The sequence below is a fragment of the Eubalaena glacialis genome, chromosome 13 (assembly GCF_028564815.1).
Source record: "Eubalaena glacialis isolate mEubGla1 chromosome 13, mEubGla1.1.hap2.+ XY, whole genome shotgun sequence".
Taxonomy (NCBI): Eukaryota; Metazoa; Chordata; class Mammalia; order Artiodactyla; family Balaenidae; genus Eubalaena; species Eubalaena glacialis.
The window spans coordinates 81,816,915-81,834,480 of NC_083728.1; the positions used below are offsets into that span (position 1 = coordinate 81,816,915).

A 17,566-nucleotide genomic window follows, 5' to 3' on the forward strand; every position below is an offset into this window, starting at 1 on the left:
GCTTGGAGAAAAATGCTATAATGTTTCAGAAGCACTGTATTTCTAGAACTTGAAAAATTAAAAAATAAACTTAAAAATTAAGCAGCTCCATTATACAGTAATTTGATGATGTATATGCATTTAAAGTTATAATGGCTATATTATATTTATGCTGTTCTTGCTACCCAACCCTTGTAAGAAATCACTGGTCTTCACACTTTATGCACAGAAATGCATGTTTTGACAAAGCAAAGCAGAGAACGGTGAATAAATCTAGAAGAAATATAAGAAATAGGGTGCGGGGGAATCTGAAATACAACATATTCAGACTCTGGAGCTGGCTTTTGGGGACAAAGAAGATATTCAATTTAGTCTTTTTGTGTTATGTTGATAAAGATGAAATATTCCCGAGTGTTATCTGGGGAACAAGTTCTAGTTCTCAATGCAAGTGATACAGAAAGACATAAAATATTGTTATGACTATTTTCCCCTTTATTTTAATTCTAATCTGCCTACTGTAAGCGTGATTCCAAAGATTAATAGATCAAGAAAAAAATGAATGTATAGTATGTGCAAAACAAGTGTTGAACTCTATACATTTATACATAAGCAGTTTAAAATAAAATAAATCCTTGATAGATGTTTCCTTTTATTTTGCATGAATAAAAAATATGCTGAGGGCCTTCTTGACATTTTAAACATAATTAAATAAAACTGCATATTACAGTAGCTTTTCATAAAAATAAAGCACCAAAAAAGTGTTGCATGGAGGGGGAAACAAGATATGCATTAAACAAATCAAGAATATTGAGTTATAGAAGCAAAAATTACAGGAATAGTGTTGTTATATTGTAATATTAAGTGAGATGTCTAGGAACATGAGTTACCCAGCTAAAAACTTGGAGATAGAGCATTTCACCATTCCTTGATGAAAAAGTGTCTCTTAGTTCAAACTGGAATGGCTACGGTAAATTCATGGCTTAAACTACAGTTGATATTTTTAAAAGGAAAAAAAAAGGGGGGGGGCTGTTAGTTAATTCATTTTACCAAATTGAAATAACCCCTGCAGATTTGGGGACTACCTATTAAAATGAGCCTAACTGGCCCAAAGCACTATAGAAACAAAGTACTGTACCGTCAATGCAAAAAGCATGGGTAAGGAGAGGAAAAGGTTCTTGATCCAGCTTTTATTTGCACTTGAGGTATGTGTGTGTGTTAGAGCGGGAGAGAGAGAGAGATCAAACTGGACAGAAGCTGTAGGTGAAGAGGCCCTCTGGCTGTCTTGCACACCCTCCTTGGGGCTGCCACCCTTGTCAGCTCCACTGGGCTCCACACCATATTCTCAAGTAGCCAGTTAAGTGATCCTTATGTCTGAAGCGAACTTAGAGGATGTGATTATACGATGCCAACCGGTAAGTTATTAAGGAAATGAGTCTGACAGGATATTCAGAGTGACTGAGGAGTAATGCTCTCCAATAAAAGCTTTTCCAGCCCTTTAATTTTCTGATACATGTCACAAAGCCGTTTTGTAACTGGGAAGGGGAAGGGGGGCGGGGGTCCTCAAAAAGGCCTCCATGGAAAAACACCCATAAGAAAATGACAGCAATGGGACTTAGGCTAATCATAAAATGATCTGGATCCCTTTTTCTCCCATCCAGGTGGTTACAACTATGGCTGAGCACTGTCCTGAAAAGTCAGAAAAGAGCTTCTCAGCCAAAGTCTTAAGCAGGAACTACAAGGAAATTCTTTGCTTTTTCTCGATGAACTTTCAAATTTAACTTGTGCTTTAAAGCATTTGTACAAATTTGTGGCTTCTTGGATCTTAATCTTTGGGGTGTTTTGTCATTGTTTTTTAGGGAAAAGTGTGAAATTCCTTATATTACCTGGACCATTTTCCTGGCTGATTTCTTTTTTTTTTTAATCAGGGACGACTAATGGAAAACGTGGTGAGCCAAGGGTTAGCCGGTGAGCACAGCTTTTCCTTCTCTCCTTTCTTAATACGGGGGCACCTTTACATACTAAAGATCTTTAGATTTTGCTCGCCATTTCACTTCATCCCCCTCACTCGGTTTTGGAGGATGAGGGCGTGAAATGGCTGCACCTAAAAATATTAGAAAAAAACAAAGCTCTCTTTTGGCTGCTTTTTATTTCGGGGGGAGGTGGAAGAAGATTTTTTAAAAAATACTAAAAAATTACTAGACGCCGTAGTTGATGTTTAAAGAAAAGTTAAATAAGTCAAACAGACTGAAGAAAGGAACACAGAGAATGAGGAAACGAAGAAAAGCCTTCCGAGCAGACAGGAGTGGGACGCGCGGCCGCTCGGGTTCGAGGTCCACCTTAATTCCCTTCGGCCGCGGATCCCGGGCACGGTCCTCTGCACCCGCGCGAGGAGGGGCTTTCCAACAAGAAAAGAGAAACCTCCTCGAAACTTAAGCGCGAGTTCCTTCCCCAGCTGCCGCGATCCCGAGCCCAGATCTCCTTTCGCTTCCCTTGGCACCGCGTGCGGGCCAGGATCCCGACCTCGGCGCGGGGAAGCGGTACCCCGGGAAGCGGCAGCGAGCGCAGCGCCAAGGTCTCCAGCCCGAGCGGGCGCAGGCCGCGGCCCCAGCCGGAGGCAGGCGGAGCCCCTCGGGGCGGGTGGCGCCGGGGCGGCTCCGGTCCCCGGGCACGACCGCACAGCTCCGGCCGCCCGCGCCGCCGCTCCCCGCCCGAGCCCGGCTGGCCAGGGGTAGAAAGTACAAAGGCGGGCGACCGGGCCGCGGAAGGAGGGAGGGCGGCCGGGCCGGCAGGAGGGAGGAGGGATGGGTGGCGGCGGGGTGCTCGGGCGCGCCAGACCCACCCCTGCCCGCCGGCCCGGCCGCCGCAACAAAAGACCCCCGACCCGCCGCCTCCCTTCCGACCGCGGGAGGCGAGCGAGGGAGCCGCGCCCCCAGGGCTGCATTACCTGATAGCAAAGGGTTAAGCGGTCCTGTCAGCCCCAAGTTCATGGTTTGGTTCCTGAGCAAGGCTCACGATGGGGGATCGTCAGATACCAGGGGGAAAACCATCCAAACACGGAGAAAACGCCCAACTCCGACCGGGCTGGGTCCGCGACAGTCTCTCCTTCTTTCCAGGCGAAAGTCTGAAAGCGGATGCACGCGAACCAAATCCGTACGAACGGCAGCTCCGGGGCGGCCGAGCGCCAGCGCCGCGCACACATCCAGCGCGGCCGAGGCCAGGCGGGCAGCGGGCGGCCGGGAGGGAGCGCCCGGCCCGCGCTCGTCCGCTGACTCCCGGCTGCTCCTGAGGCGCGCGGGGCCGGCCGGGCACGGCGGGGACTCGAGGGGCGTCCCGGGCGGGCCGGCGGGCGGGCGAGGCGAAGAGGAGCGGCCCTAGCCGCGGCCGCGGCGCGCAGAGCTAAGAGCGAGGCGGCGGCGGCGGCGACAGGACAAAGGAGACCATGTGCGGAGGGGAGGAGGGAGAGGGAGGAGGAGGAGGAGGGCGCGCAGCGGCGGCGGCTTCTCCCCGGCGGCCGCCTGGGGCTCCCCGACTGCCGCTCCCGCCTCTCCAGCGACACCGCGGGCCGACCGGTCCCGGTCCAGCCGCCGCCGCCGCCGCGGCGCTGGAGGAGACGCTCCGGGAGTCTTTATTCGGGGCCGATCTCGCCGGCGCGCGGCGCGGGCGGCGCTGCAGCGTCCGGGGCGCCGATCGGGCTGCGCGGGGCCGCAGGCGCCTCCCGGCCGGAGCTCGAGGGCCGGCGGAAAGCGCCCGGGGCTGGCTCGGCTCCGGCCCGCGCTCCGCTCGCGGGCGCCTGCCTCTCCCGCCGGCTCGCCGCTCAAGTGAACTCCATCGGCGGCCGGCGCCGGCGCCGCGGGCTCCCTGGCTGGACGGGTGGCGGGAGGGGGCAGCGGCGGCACAGGGGGCCCTCGCTCCGGACTTCGCTCCCGGACTAAGCCGAGCGCGCCTCCTCCAGACGCTCGCAGCTCTCGGAGCGGGACTTCCTCGGCGCGCCGAGCCCGAGCCGCCGGTGCCGCCGCCCCTCCTCCGTCCCGCCCCCCGCGCCCCGCCCCTCGCCGCCCCTTCTCTCGGCCCCGGCGCCGGGTCGGCCCCGCGGGGGCGCAGTCCCCAGGCGCGACTTCGACAGCTGTCGTTCCCCCCGCGGCTCAGGCCCTAGTTCCCCACGGCCGCCTTCTTGGCGGGCGGGCGCGGCGGCAACTGCAACGCTCTGCACCCTCCCCGCGGTCATCGCTTCCAGTGCTGCGCCGCGGCAGCGAAAGGCCACTAGGCCCGCGGGCTGGGGTTGAGTCGCCACTAGGCCGGTCACATCTGCAAAGAGCAGGCTCTCTGGACGGCTGTGAGGGCTCAGTGAGAAAGTGATGTATTTATGCAAACCGCCTGGCACATAGTAGGTGCTCAATGCAAGAGTAATAAGTACATTGTTGAAAATGGAGTGGGGTGGTCAGAGTCTAGCATTAGGGGAAAAAAAGGTCTTAATCTAACCTTATCCCCACCTGATCAAAAGCTGAATGCAGTTTGGTTAGGTCTCAAGGATAACAGTGCATGAAGTGGCCGTTTACAAATCCCGCCTCCCCTTAGTCTTCAAATCCACTGACATTTATACACCTCACATCAACAAATGTGGAGCTGGTTGCCACCATCAGATGTAGGGAAAGGATTAAAGCAATGCCACAGCCTCACTAAATGCGCAGCAATTATTATCATCCTAACATTTATCATCATTGTGTTCTCTGGCGCTCAGTGTAGCGCCTGGAAGGAGGGGGCTGAATGACCACAAACTTGGCCCCTGGTGGGTTCCCCTGAGCAAAACACTCCCACCAGAGCACCAAATCTCCCGTCTGTCCAGTCTGGTGGGCCCCTGGTCAGAATTCTGGCCTCCTTTGTCACTGTCCCAACCACAGAGGCCCTGCAAGAGTACCAGGCCATACATGGGGGTGAGGAGACCCTCTACAAACATCTGGAGTTTGTATTCCACACCTGCAGCTTGGCAGGGTCTCTCCTTGGGGCACAGGAAAAGTTGCTGAGATTGTCCCAGCAGAAGGCAAAAAGGCAAGCAAGGCCTAGGTTGCAACCGGGAAGGTTCTAGGGTAGAACAGGCACACTAGGGTGGGTGAGAGCTCCTGATTTCCCTTCAGTGCCACTGTCACCTGGAGTGCAGCTGGGAAGAGAGGAAAGGGACAGGGCTGGGAGAGATGTACACCACATACAAATGACATGGAGACTGGTTTCAAGCAATAATGTCCATTCCTCACCTCTTTGAAGATGAACATCCATCACTGTTTGATTTCATGGCACTCTTGAAAAACCTCTCAAGGGGAAAAAAGTGGGTGCTTGCTGTATGGCATAATTTTTTCCCTTTAACTTCCAAATACAATTAATTTTGGAAGTAAGAGGCTCTCCCTCTCTAGCTTCACAACACCCCACCCCATCCCAAATGGTAGCACTATGTGGGGTTTCTAAAAAAATTTTTTTTTGAAGATTAGGTAAAAGAGATTTTTCTCTAACTTGACTCCCTGGGTAAATCAGAAGAAAAGAGAAATCAGAAGAAAAGGTGCCTCAGAAGGTGTGAGTTTGAAGCTGGATTTTCCAATTGCTTACAAGATGTCTCAAAAACCAGCTGAAGCCCTCGAGCCAGGGAGCATTCATTCTGAAGCTGTTTCTACAATACCAAGATAGCTCAAAGGCAAACATTAAATTTTCAAGAAAAGACATTTAAATGTTGTTTCTTTTGGAGCAATCAAAATGGGACAGTTTTCTTATCTTGTTCGCTAATAGAAATCAATATTACCGGGAAGAAATTGCCAGAGCTCCTACCAGGTAAACTGAGACGCACAAAAGCATGGGCAACTTAGCTGACCAACTCAAACCACCGCTTAGGCCTCTAAAGTGCTGTCATCAAGCAACACTGCTGACGCTTGCCACGCCTTGCATTAGACTGTCATCTCTGATTATCAGGGATTAGACCTCAGATGAAAGTCTGGAAGAGATCTGCATGTGTCTCTGTATCGTGATTATCTGTAATCGGGAGGAATGCAGAACCGCCAAGAGCTGAGCCTCTAGAGAAGCCACAGACTTGGCCTCTGCACCACTGCATCCATATTCAGCCCCCCCGTACCCCTCCAGCACCCTTCACCCTGCCACAGTGCCAACCACCACTTTGCTTCATTTCTCAGCCTCTCACCAGACACACAAATGAGTCCATTCTGATTGGGTTCCAAGTTGCTCTATTCCCCCTCCTTTCTGGCAGGGAAGGAAGCAGTGTCAAAACTGGAAGGGAGAAGCTACAGGACAGCATCAGAAGTAGAAAGAAGGTAGAAAGAAAAAAAAGATCCATACACTCGGTGACTGGAGCCTGGTCAGAGACCTGACTTGCAAGAATCTAGACTTATTATGTTTTTTTTTTTTCCTTGAGAAACTTAGCTTCCCTTTATTGGAATTTTAATCTACAGATTACAAAGTCAAAGGCTGGCAGCCACTGTGTCTGTTATATTTAGAAGGTTTAACATACTAATCACTAATGGCTTCTTACTCTCACCTTCAGCCTTTGAACCAGATCTAAGAAGGGCAAGTCTTACAAAGGGGAGGCCCTAACGAAGCAGGTAGTAAGAATATGGATTCAATGGTCTTTCCAGTGTTAGAGCAATTATTTCAGAAAGAATTTTTTTTTTCCCTTGGCCACGCCATCCGGCTTGCAGGATCTCAGTTCCCCGACCAGGAACTGAACCCGGGCCACGGCAGCGAAAGCCTGGAATCCTAACCACGAGGCAACCAGGGAATTCCCGACAATTTTTAACATATGACCAAAGATCTTAGGCAACTCTATGATTAACTAGCTGAATTTTTAAAAAAAGCTAAATTAAAATATGGAGACTTCTTCCTCAATTCTCAAAATATATCTAAAGATAAAGATAAACTAGGTTTAAAAACTAATGGAAGTTCTTCTAAGTCAATCTAAAATGGCAGTTTTAAAGCTTAAAATATGAAATTTGATTCAATTTGTATCACTAATTACCAGACTGAGACTAAACATTTTTTGGTAAAATATTTCTTATAAATTCTGGTCTTCTGTCGTGTACCTTACATAGAAAAAGTTTATTAATTTCGAGGTGTTCTCCCTCATAAATATAACAAACTTCAGGTACTCCCTAAAAGAACACATGCTGGGTGATTCTTGGGGTGGTTTAAAGGAAGAGGAAGTCGTTACAAAAAATTTCCTCCAGTTTTTCTATGTTAAATTATGTAGTTTGAAAAGACCAGGAAAGGGGAGTAATAACACATGAGTTCTGTCTCCCAGCTAGCCTTGGGAAAGATGTCACCCCACCTGGCTTATTTCTATGTCTCCTAGAGGATCTTTTCAAATTCTATAGCTTTTTAAGCTTTGAAAATATGTTTCTATTTGTTCTTTGGGGAGAGGTTAAGAGCCAGCATCTGGTTGCCATCATGGCCCTGTCATTTCTGAGCCAGGAGACCTTGGGCAAATCTCTTCCCTCTCCCACCTCAGTTTCCTCATCTGTAAAATGAGGTGACAACAGTAACTACACTTTATAGGGCTGTTGTCAGTAACAGCCCCCCAGCGCTTAGTAAGCGGGATATACGTGTTGGCTACAATGATTAAAGATGACACTCTTACTGTGATTACCGCGGAGACCAACAGATAAGAGTATGTTCTGGTATGGCTGCAATGTCCATGGCCACGCCTTCTACGGAATTCCCTCAATGCAGGTCACCACAGTGATGATGAAAATAACCACATGAACATCAAAAGTGACACCGATCCCCAGAAGTGGTGACAGTGGTTTGCACCACCTGTACTAGAGTAGAGAACCCCACCTTCACACAGGCATTACTGCCAACAGTTCCTCCAGACAAGGTCCGAACCTGGATATTGAATATTGCATAGCCTGGGTCACATAATAAGGCGGGAGGAACCGGAATAATGTGGATCTTCTTAACAGATTATAAAGTCCAATCATGAATCAAGCAAAACGTTATCAGAGTTTGAAAGGCTTTAAGACGTGATCCACCTCCTAATGGTGAGGGCTTCAATTTCTTAAAACATAAAATAGCAGGCATCCCAATTATGTCATTTTGACATGCTAAACTGTAATTTCCCATTTGAACAGGCCCACAGTTTTATCTAGAACCATACAAATGGTTTCTTACTGGTGCAGAAGCGTGTTTTGGTTCTTGTTCCTTTTCTTGGTGTGGGATACCCACTACCTCAATTTGGTTTTGAATTCAACCATATAAGGACAGTGTCTTGGCACCTCCATTCACGCCACAGCCATGGCAGAGGTATAAGGAACAGATGTGTGTCTGGAGACGGAGTCCAACACTTTCTCATCTATCTGTGAGGATTTAATGCGAGCTTGTGATAGACCTTCTTTCTGAACCTACCTGGCTTCTTGCGGATATAATTCACATCTTGGAAAGTGTTTATGTGCGGTGTATCCTGCACGGTACTAGGAGGCCTACCTCAGAAGATGCTTGATGAGAGAGAATGGCTGGCTGGCTGAGGTTCTCCCGTTCTTCTGCTGAAGCTGCGGGAGCCTGACAAGTGTTTGGGCACCTGATGAAGTGGAGGGAGACTCGGGGCAGAAGACAGCTGCTGAGAAGCCCAGAGGGACCTGCAGTTTGACTGTGGCACCTGGGGCTCCCTACCCATGGCAGGTGACCAAGAGCCTCGTGTGGAGAACTAAGTCAACAGGTTGATCGCCACCAGGAAGCAGGAAACTCCCCAGCGCCAAGCTTGTCCTGTTTCCCACCTCTGCGAATTCCTGACCTTCGACCTTCCATGCTGTCCAGCCCAGGACATGAAAACTCTTTTGGGGCCGCAGGGATTCCGCCCGTGCAGGCCAATTCATTTTGCACTAGAGATCGTGATCTCCTCCTCTAGTGATGTACGGTAGTCAACCCTAGGTGGCCTTAAACCCCTCTGCTCACGCCATCTTTAAATGGCAGGCTCATTACTTATCACTCTGAAAGGAGACCGCAATAGCTCACTCTCTTACTGCTGTAAAGCAAAGGCCTCTACCATTGTGTGCCTGTGTTGCTACAATTGATCACGGGGCTGCAACAAGAGAGAAGTAAATAAACTGAACTGGGTTAGTTTATGATGCATACGATTGAGGTGCAGGGGGGCATAAATATTTTCCAAGGGTAGAAGTCAAGAAAAAGAATTTTACTTTCAAACTTCACAGTGTACTATAAACTACAAAGGGGAAAAAAGTATAAAAAACCATAAAATATCTCTTACCAAATCAACATTAAAGTATTAATATTCAGACTCTGACAATCCCACAAAGAAAGGCAATGAAAAATAAAAACACATTCAATCTCTGCTCGTGTCACATCTGGCATCTTACTTTTCAATGGCATCTTACTTTTCACAGAAGTGCACAAGAGCAGGATGATAGGGCCGTGCCCTCCTGGTGCCCACCTGGGCTTGGTTCCCTCCTCCATCGGACCATTCAGCACTGATGGGTGTTTGTGATTTGGGGTCTAGAGACCTGCATTCGCTACGGAGTCCACGCTCCCTGAGGACAGGTACTCACCCTGCCCTAGTTACCTGCTTGAATCTCCAATACCTGGCTCCTCTCACTATATTCGCACAGAAATGGGGGTGGGGTAGGGGGAACAGAGGTAATTAAAATGAGAAATTGTGTACAAAATGTCTGCATGAACTAAAAGGATGGGTAGAAGAAAATGTGTAAATAAGTCAATGAAGATGATACAGTGAGGAAAGTAAAGCGTTAAGTTGAAAGGAAGATGCTTTTGGTGAGGCATTTCCTTTAGCTGTCTTTGCCGCTTACTGGATTTTATAATTCATGGTCCCTGGCCCGGTGGTTAGGGGTGTGGGCTGGACATTAGAAGGATGTAGGCTTGAATCCAGTCTCGATCAAGATAGCTGGTTCATTGTAAAGCAATTATACTTCAATAAAGATGTTAAAAAAAAAAAAAAAAAAAAGATAGCTGGTTCATCTTGAGTTGTTACTTAACTTTTCCTAAGCCTCATTTTCCTCATCTGTAAAATGGAGCTAGTAATAGAATTCAACCCTTGTAGAGTGTTGTTGAAAACATGAAGTAACGAAACACGATGCAACTTCTTGTTGTGCTTTTTATATACAAGGAAGACTGGTTAGGAGGGCCTGTAAACTGGAGCCAGCCATTTCTCTGTTTGGGGGCAACTGAGAGGTAGTTGGTCTGGTGGTTAGAAGCATAGCTACTGGGCTTCCCTGGTGGCGCAGTGGTTGAGAATCTGCCTGCCAATGCAGGGGACATGGGTTCGGAGCCCTGGTCTGGGAAGATCCCGTGTGCCGCGAAGCAACTAGGCCTGTGAGCCACAACTACTGAGCCTGCGCGTCTGGAGCCTGTGCTCCGCAACAAGAGAGGCTGCGATAGTGAGAGGCCCGCGCACCGCGATGAAGAGTGTCCCCCGCTCACCGCAACTAGAGAGAGCCCTCGCACAGAAACGAAGACCCAACACAGCCAAAACTAAATTAATTAATTAAAAAAAAAAAAAAAAAGCACAGCTACTGATGATGGAACTGCTGGGTTCAACTCCTGGCTCCTCCTCCACTACCACCTATTAGCTTTGTGACTGTGGACAGATTGCTCCATCTCTCTGTGCCTCAGTTTCCTCATCTGTAAAACAGGGCAGTAACAGCACTTACTAGTATTACAGCAACTGCTGTGAGGGGTGAATGAATTACTGTGTGAAAGCATCTGGAGCAATACCTTGTCTTCCTTGGCTACAAGCCCTCGAGGAGTAGGTATTCTTAGTTTTGGGAAGACTGGCTGACAGCGGCCCCTCTTAGTTTCAAAAATTCAGGTGGTCAAGCACCCACTCTTCTAGGGGGAAAGTAAAAAAGGTCCTTTATGGTGCCATGTCAAAGGTGGACTTGACAGTCATCTCTAGTGGACGGATGGGCTGTAGGCTGAGGGAAGGGAGGACCGAGTTAGGGGAGACGGGGGCCGGGGCTCACTCAGGACACAGGGGCTGTCACAGCCCCCATATGTGAATTACGAGCTATAGGAGAGGGGCCCACCAGGGAAGGCAGTCCCTGTGGTCACCGGTAGGGGCGCAGCTGTCTGTGTGTCAGCAGGTGCACTAAGAGGCCTCTTAGGAAAGCTGCTGCGGAAAACGGGGGCTGCTGGGGAACCAACCATGTTTCCCAGTCCCCTCTGCGAGAGGCATCTGAGCCACTTTGGACTGAGTGAGCTCCCCCAAATTTTCAACAGTTCCAGGGAGAGACAGGGGCCCTTGAGAGATCTTCCGCACATGGACACGAATGATTCACACGGATATCGAGATAGGACCTCATGTGGCCTCTCCAACCATTTTTACCATTAAAGTCACACCAGGTACACTGTTATAATTTCAGTTAAGTTTTGCACTAATGGGAAACTGTTTTTCTGTGTCTCTGTGAGGATCCTCATTTCTAGCTTCAGTTAGTCCCAGGGAAAGACTGTTGCTATACTAGGCCTGGGTCAGGCTCAAAATATGATTCTAATCTTCGTTTTAGGGCCTTGAAATGAAAGGGAGGGAGAAACCAACCAACGAACTAGTGAATCCAAGACCAGGAAAAGACAGAGGCCATAAATTATATACTATGATACCACTTACTGCTTCTAAGATTCAGCCTCTCGTGAGGTGCTGCCATACTTGCCTATGTAACATATATTTTTCAAAAATGTTTACAGTAATTATGTCATCTGCTCTGACATCAACCCTGTGAGGTAAACAGAGAAATTGCTATTCTCCTCCATATTTCAGATGAGGCAACTGATACACAGTGTGTAAGTACACCCTTTGGAAGTGAAGGAGTCAGGATGATAGCAGAGTTCTAGCAAGTACATCCGGCCCCTTCTCCACTGTACCGGGGTCTACAGTCCACACTACTGGTGGATCTTGATTTCTTACTCCGTTGGCCAAACCTGGATTCCACATACCCCCAGTGCTGAAATGCCAGTTCTAGATCTAAGTCAAAATAAATTCTGATATCTAAAATCTAGAGAGGTTTCAAGATCCAGAGGGTCATGGTAAAGCTGTTTGGGCTGTGTGAATACTACTAGGATATGTGAGTAGTTTACCTGCATAGGTTTTGAAGTTTGAACGATTACTTACATCCCACATTAAGGTCATTTGTGAAAGGAACACGTGAAACGGTGGCCAATCCCATGTCAGCACTTCTTTCCCTCCAACCTTCTCTCAAGGGGTTTGCTCTCTTTTCCTGGAAACACGTTACCTGAAAGTATTAATAATCTCTAGCATACTGGAAATTTTTTTCCTCCATCTATACTTATGTACATGGACCTAACAAAGCTTTGTGCTTTCATTTTAGCTTCATTGTAGAGTATCCTGATGGTCCAAATATTTACTTGCAGAAATTCTTGTTGGGTAAGAGCGAAACATTTGCTTCTACTGTTTTGGTGAATCATACAGTTGCTGGGGTACCAGGTGGGCAGCTAGGATGTCAAAGAATCCCCTTGGCTTAGCTTTCCTGAAAGCATTCATATTGACCAATATTTCTGATTTTTCACCCTTGTTCGGGTCTCAGTTTTCCTCCCTGTCCCTTCCACACTGTCAAAATGGGGTGGGAAACTTGAACATGGCCATTCCAATAGCCTCCGTCTCTGTGGCTCTATCCATCAAACGAGCGTACTTTGCCAACGGTCAACTGCCATATAAACGCCAGTTGCTAGGATCATTCCCTGCAGTTACATAGGGTGAGGGCAAGCCTGCAGGCCTGCAAAGACCTGTGAACTCCTCTCCTCTCTGGTCCTGTACAGTCTCCATTTACAGACCTTTGCTGCAAATTAATTAAACCAGCAATTTCTTCTTCTGCTCCAAACTACAGCTTATCTGGAAGGTTTCCTTAGGGAAATATATCCAAGACAATGTCTGACAGGCATTACCTGTTCCTTGGTTCACCTCTGGACACTGTTATTCCTTTAGGGGCACAAATGTCCTCAGTGGGAATAAGACACAGCTTTGGAGAGCAAAGATTCAATCCCTTGAGGGCCACGACTGTGCCCTTACACACACATCCCACCCCACCATCATCACTCCCCTAAACATCTGGAGTGTACTCTCATGCCTTACATGTGGTCAATAAACAGTGTCAGATCAACGAGTCAGTGAGTGAATGACCATATCTCTGCCAACTAAAACAGAAGAGAATGAAGACATTGTTTCAAAAATAAACTGTAAGGTCCTTTCCACAAATTGCCACCAGTTTAGCTTTTCATGGAATATAGAAACCCATCATCATAAGACTAACAACAGAGCACATTTAAATTCTCTTGAAAATTGATTACTAATTAAAATACCACATCGACCACTGAGGTTGCTACTCTCTCAGTGTGGCCTGCGGTAATTCTATACGTGCAGGCTATTCTCCCATGGGAAGGTGGAGCTTAAGCCCTCTACCCTGGAATCTGGGCTGGACCTGTAACTGTTTTGAACAATAAAATGTGGAGGAAGTGGTGTTCGGGACCTTCCGAGCTTGTTAAGGTATTAAGGAGAACTTCTTCAGGTGTTAAGCAGCTTCTGCGTCCATCCTCTTGGGATGCAGACACCATGTGGTGAGGAAGCCCAAGCAAGCACACATGGAGGAGAATTAAAGCCATGGGACCAAAGACTTAGCTGAGTTCCCAGCCAATAGCCAGTAACAACTTGCCAGCCCTGGGAATAAGCCTCTTGGAAGTGGCTCCTCCAGCCCCAGTTGAGCTTGCCTTAGTTGACGCCATGTGCAACAGAGAGAAACTGTCTTTGAAGAGCCCGGCCCAAACTGCAAAATCGTTAGCAAATAAGTAAAATTGTTGTGTTTTAAGCTATTAAATTTGTAGTTTGTTACAAAGCAATTGGTAATGGACACAACCATCTAAGTCAGCGCCAACATTCAGAAAAAGGAAGATGAACACATGCCAGGATGAGACATATGACATGAGCACCACCTTTGCTTTCCAGCCTCTGCAAGGGAATGACAAGGACCCTGAAGTTAGAGAAAGAACACTACTAAAATAGAGATAAATAACGGCAACCGAAAAATCCTGAAGTAAGAAAAATCACTGCCAAAATAAGGAAAAGTTTTCTATTTGATAAAGTAGAAGAAAACTTAACATGACAATGTTAATGAAAGAATAAATCTGAAATCCCCCTTTCCTTTTGGAGGCCGCGAATGTTTGCAAAACTAAAAAGTCTTTAGTAATCCCTGCTTTTATCTAAAACAGATTGCAGTTTTAAGCACAGCCTCATGGAACTGCAGGTTCAAAGGAACCTGAAACCGAATTAGCATAAAATCTGGAATTCTCATTTCCACCAAATGCACAGCTGCCATCTGACAGCTCTGCTGTGATTTCGGTTTCAAATAGAAACTGAAAGTAGCTGAGGTGGCGTGGGCCACGGGCTCCGCGCTTCCAATCCTCGCTCCTTCCACACGCTCACACATTCAAGGGGGTCTCAGAGGTCCACCTAAAACCTTCGGTGATGAAGCAAACCCCCTGTGTGGCAACCCACCCATCAAAACTAGTGGGGGAAAAACCCAAAGCCAGGAATGGGTTTTAAGTAAGGAGGGTTGAGGGTTGCCCATATATATAATATGAATACTTTGCTAATATTTTCAGGAGTGCTAAATGTTTTTTAAGTAAATTCCCACAAAGCAGAGTGAATCTGCTAGGACTGAGTTGGTAGGGGGAGGGGGAGAACCCTTTCCCAGGTTTTGCATCACAAACGCCAAGACACCCACACTCCACACACTCAAATTTAAATACCAGCAGGTATGTTGATTCTCTTTCATGATTCATTTAACACCCTCTCAGCTTTCTCCTGAGGCAATGACAACTCTAAGCAACTCCATTTAATTCTGGAAAACCCAAGGGGGTTTGCTTTGCCTACTGCTGAAATACCATCACCTCTGGGACCAAAAGTTACACTTCTTTGTATAGGGAACGGGGGGGGGGGGGGGGGGGGGAGGGGGAAGAGCCTATGTGTCTGAGCCCCCTGAGGAATACAGGTGCTACAGGAGCATGTTCTCACCCCTGGTAGAAAGGGTGGATTTGCCCAGAGCCATCCCAAACTTCCTCCTCTGATCCCTGTATGATCAACTGCATGAATCCAAGTGACAGCTGGCGGGGCCGCACTCACAGCACATGAAAAGCAGGCTGCAGGCCTGCGGGGAGCGAGAGGCACAGCCCCCTCCTTCCCCACTTGCCTCCCGCCCGCCGTCTGGGTCCTGCAACCACCACGCCCCACCCCCAGACATCTGCTCCTGAACCAGGGCAGGGGTGTTAACATCCCTGCCAAGGCAAGAGATGGGGATGGGGCCTGGGTGGATGGCGAGGGTGGTCCTTCAGGGGCCTGCTTTTACCCAGGTTTGTGCCTCCTTAGAAGTTAGTCCACTGTTAGTGTACAACTTTTCGTATTCTCCAAGAGAAAAAAAAATGTAGTGAGCATCTGGTATTTACACAGAATCTTAGAGGGAGTTGACGGATTTAATTACAAGTGTTAGCAAAACAGGAAAATTGTAGCCAGGCTTTCAAATAGCCACTCGCCTATAAGTAACAAGACTTTCCTTTGTGCTGCTGGTAAAGAATGCAATTTATTTTCCTAGCGATGAGTTTTCTTGGAGAGGGGGAGGTTGATAAAAATACAGTTGTTGGCTGGTAGCTTTTACTTAAATTTATGATGTCCTTCTTATACAAAGATCAAACTGCAAACAACATTCAACCAGGCTGTGTGCTCTGGGTTGTTTTTTCATTCCCACTAGTGGTGATGGATGGATTTTCTCTCTGTTACTAGTGCTCACTTAGAGCTGACAACATGTATTTATGAAATGACTAGTGGGTTTAAAGATACAACATAAGGCCAGGAAAACGATTACAAATAACTAGCCTATACAAGGATTACAGAAATTAGCTGACCGTCATTGGCAGCAGGCTCTGGTGAGTTTTTTTTTAATTAATTAATTAATTTATTTATTTATGGCTGCGTTGGGTCTTCGTTGCTGCACACGGGCTTTCTCTAGTTGCAGTGAGCGGGGGCTACTCTGTTGCGGTGTGCGGGCTTCTCACTGCAGTGGCTTCTCTTGTTGCAGAGCACGGGCTTCAGTAGTTGTGGCATGTGGGCTCAGTAGTTGTGGCTCACGGGCTCTAGAGCACAGGCTCAGTAGTTGTGGCGCACGGGCTTAGTTGCTCCGCGGCATGTGGGATCTTCCCGGACCAGGGCTCGAACCCGCGTCCCCTGCATTGGCAGGAGGATTCTTAACCACTGCGCCACCAAGGGAAGTCCTACTGGTGAGTTTTAAAAACTGGTTGCAGGGCTATTGCAGACCATTACAGGAGGTTAGGTGTCAAAAAACACTGTACTGAATTAGCAAAGTCAGGAGACCTGGGTGTTAGAACAGGCCCGTGGCACCTAGTTTCGGCTTTGGGTAGGTCACTGAAACTTCTGTTCACCATTAAAATGCATACAGGTTGGGATGAATCATCTCGCTCTTGCTCTTTTCCATATATAAGATCTTGTGATTGTACTTGATCTAATATCTAGATTATAAACAGAGAACAGTATCTGTGCCAGCAAAGAGTATTTTCCTCTTTCCATTTTCTTAGAGGTTCCGTTATTAATTTCTAAGGAGGGCACACTGTTTGACATACCTTTTCTGGGGCGTCCCACTCGCTTGGAATTTCCTGATAGATCAGTGAAATGTCAGAAGTATGCTACGGTTTACATTTCATCCTTCCAACTGGTAAGTACCATTTAACTTTCTCATCAAAACAATCAAGGCACAAGTGAGCCTCTCCAGCTCTGTGCCTCTGTCACTTGGTACCACGTGCTCATTAAACACATTTGTCAGCTTTGTGTTTTAAAAGCAAAACCAAAAGGGTTAATGTGTCATCATGCTCTCTTTAATCTGAAATCCACAGGGAAATGACTTCAGAAAGAAAGGGAAAAAAAACCACACACACACACACACACACACACACACACACACACCCTCTCCTTAACCACCCCCTACACACACACACGTCAGAACACTGCACAAGTGGAAGCTGGCCTTTGTCTTCCTCAGGCTGTTCTGAGCCAAGGCAATGTGCAGACCACATTGGGAACCAATTTAATCATTTCTGACTTCTCAACAATCAAATAAAACAATAAATAGCCTGAACTGGGCTCGAAGGGGAAGAGGACCACATGTATTTCCTCTCAGGATTTTTTTTTTTTTTTTAACATGAAAGTTTGGCTTGAAAAGAACTTCTTGCACAGACACATGTGGCCTCAATAGGAATGGATCTTTAACTGATGAGACAGATTCCAGATTCAGGCACACAATATCAGGATTTAAATCCTCAGAATTTGGTAATGGAAAGTTTGGGTCACATTAAGGGCTGTGGGATCCAGGGATAAAATTTAGTTTTGAATTAGCCTCTTGGGCAGCCCGAGCACTCCCCCTAAGAAGCACCATATGTCTCCAATTCTACGTCATTCCTTCTTTCCTGGTACTTCCCACTTGATGGACCAAAAAATTCCTGGCTTTAGACCACTTCCCTGTGTATTTATTGTTGACTCCCACCTTTGGAATTACTTTTT

At 47.5% G+C, this 17,566-nt stretch overlaps 1 protein-coding gene across 3 annotated transcripts in view; it reads right to left on the reverse strand.

Annotated features, from left to right (window-relative positions):
• The window catches only part of AUTS2 (activator of transcription and developmental regulator AUTS2), a 1,116,331-nt gene that overhangs the window by 84,723 nt on the left and 1,014,042 nt on the right, over positions 1-17,566 (reverse strand). The gene's annotated exons all lie outside the window — the stretch shown is intronic.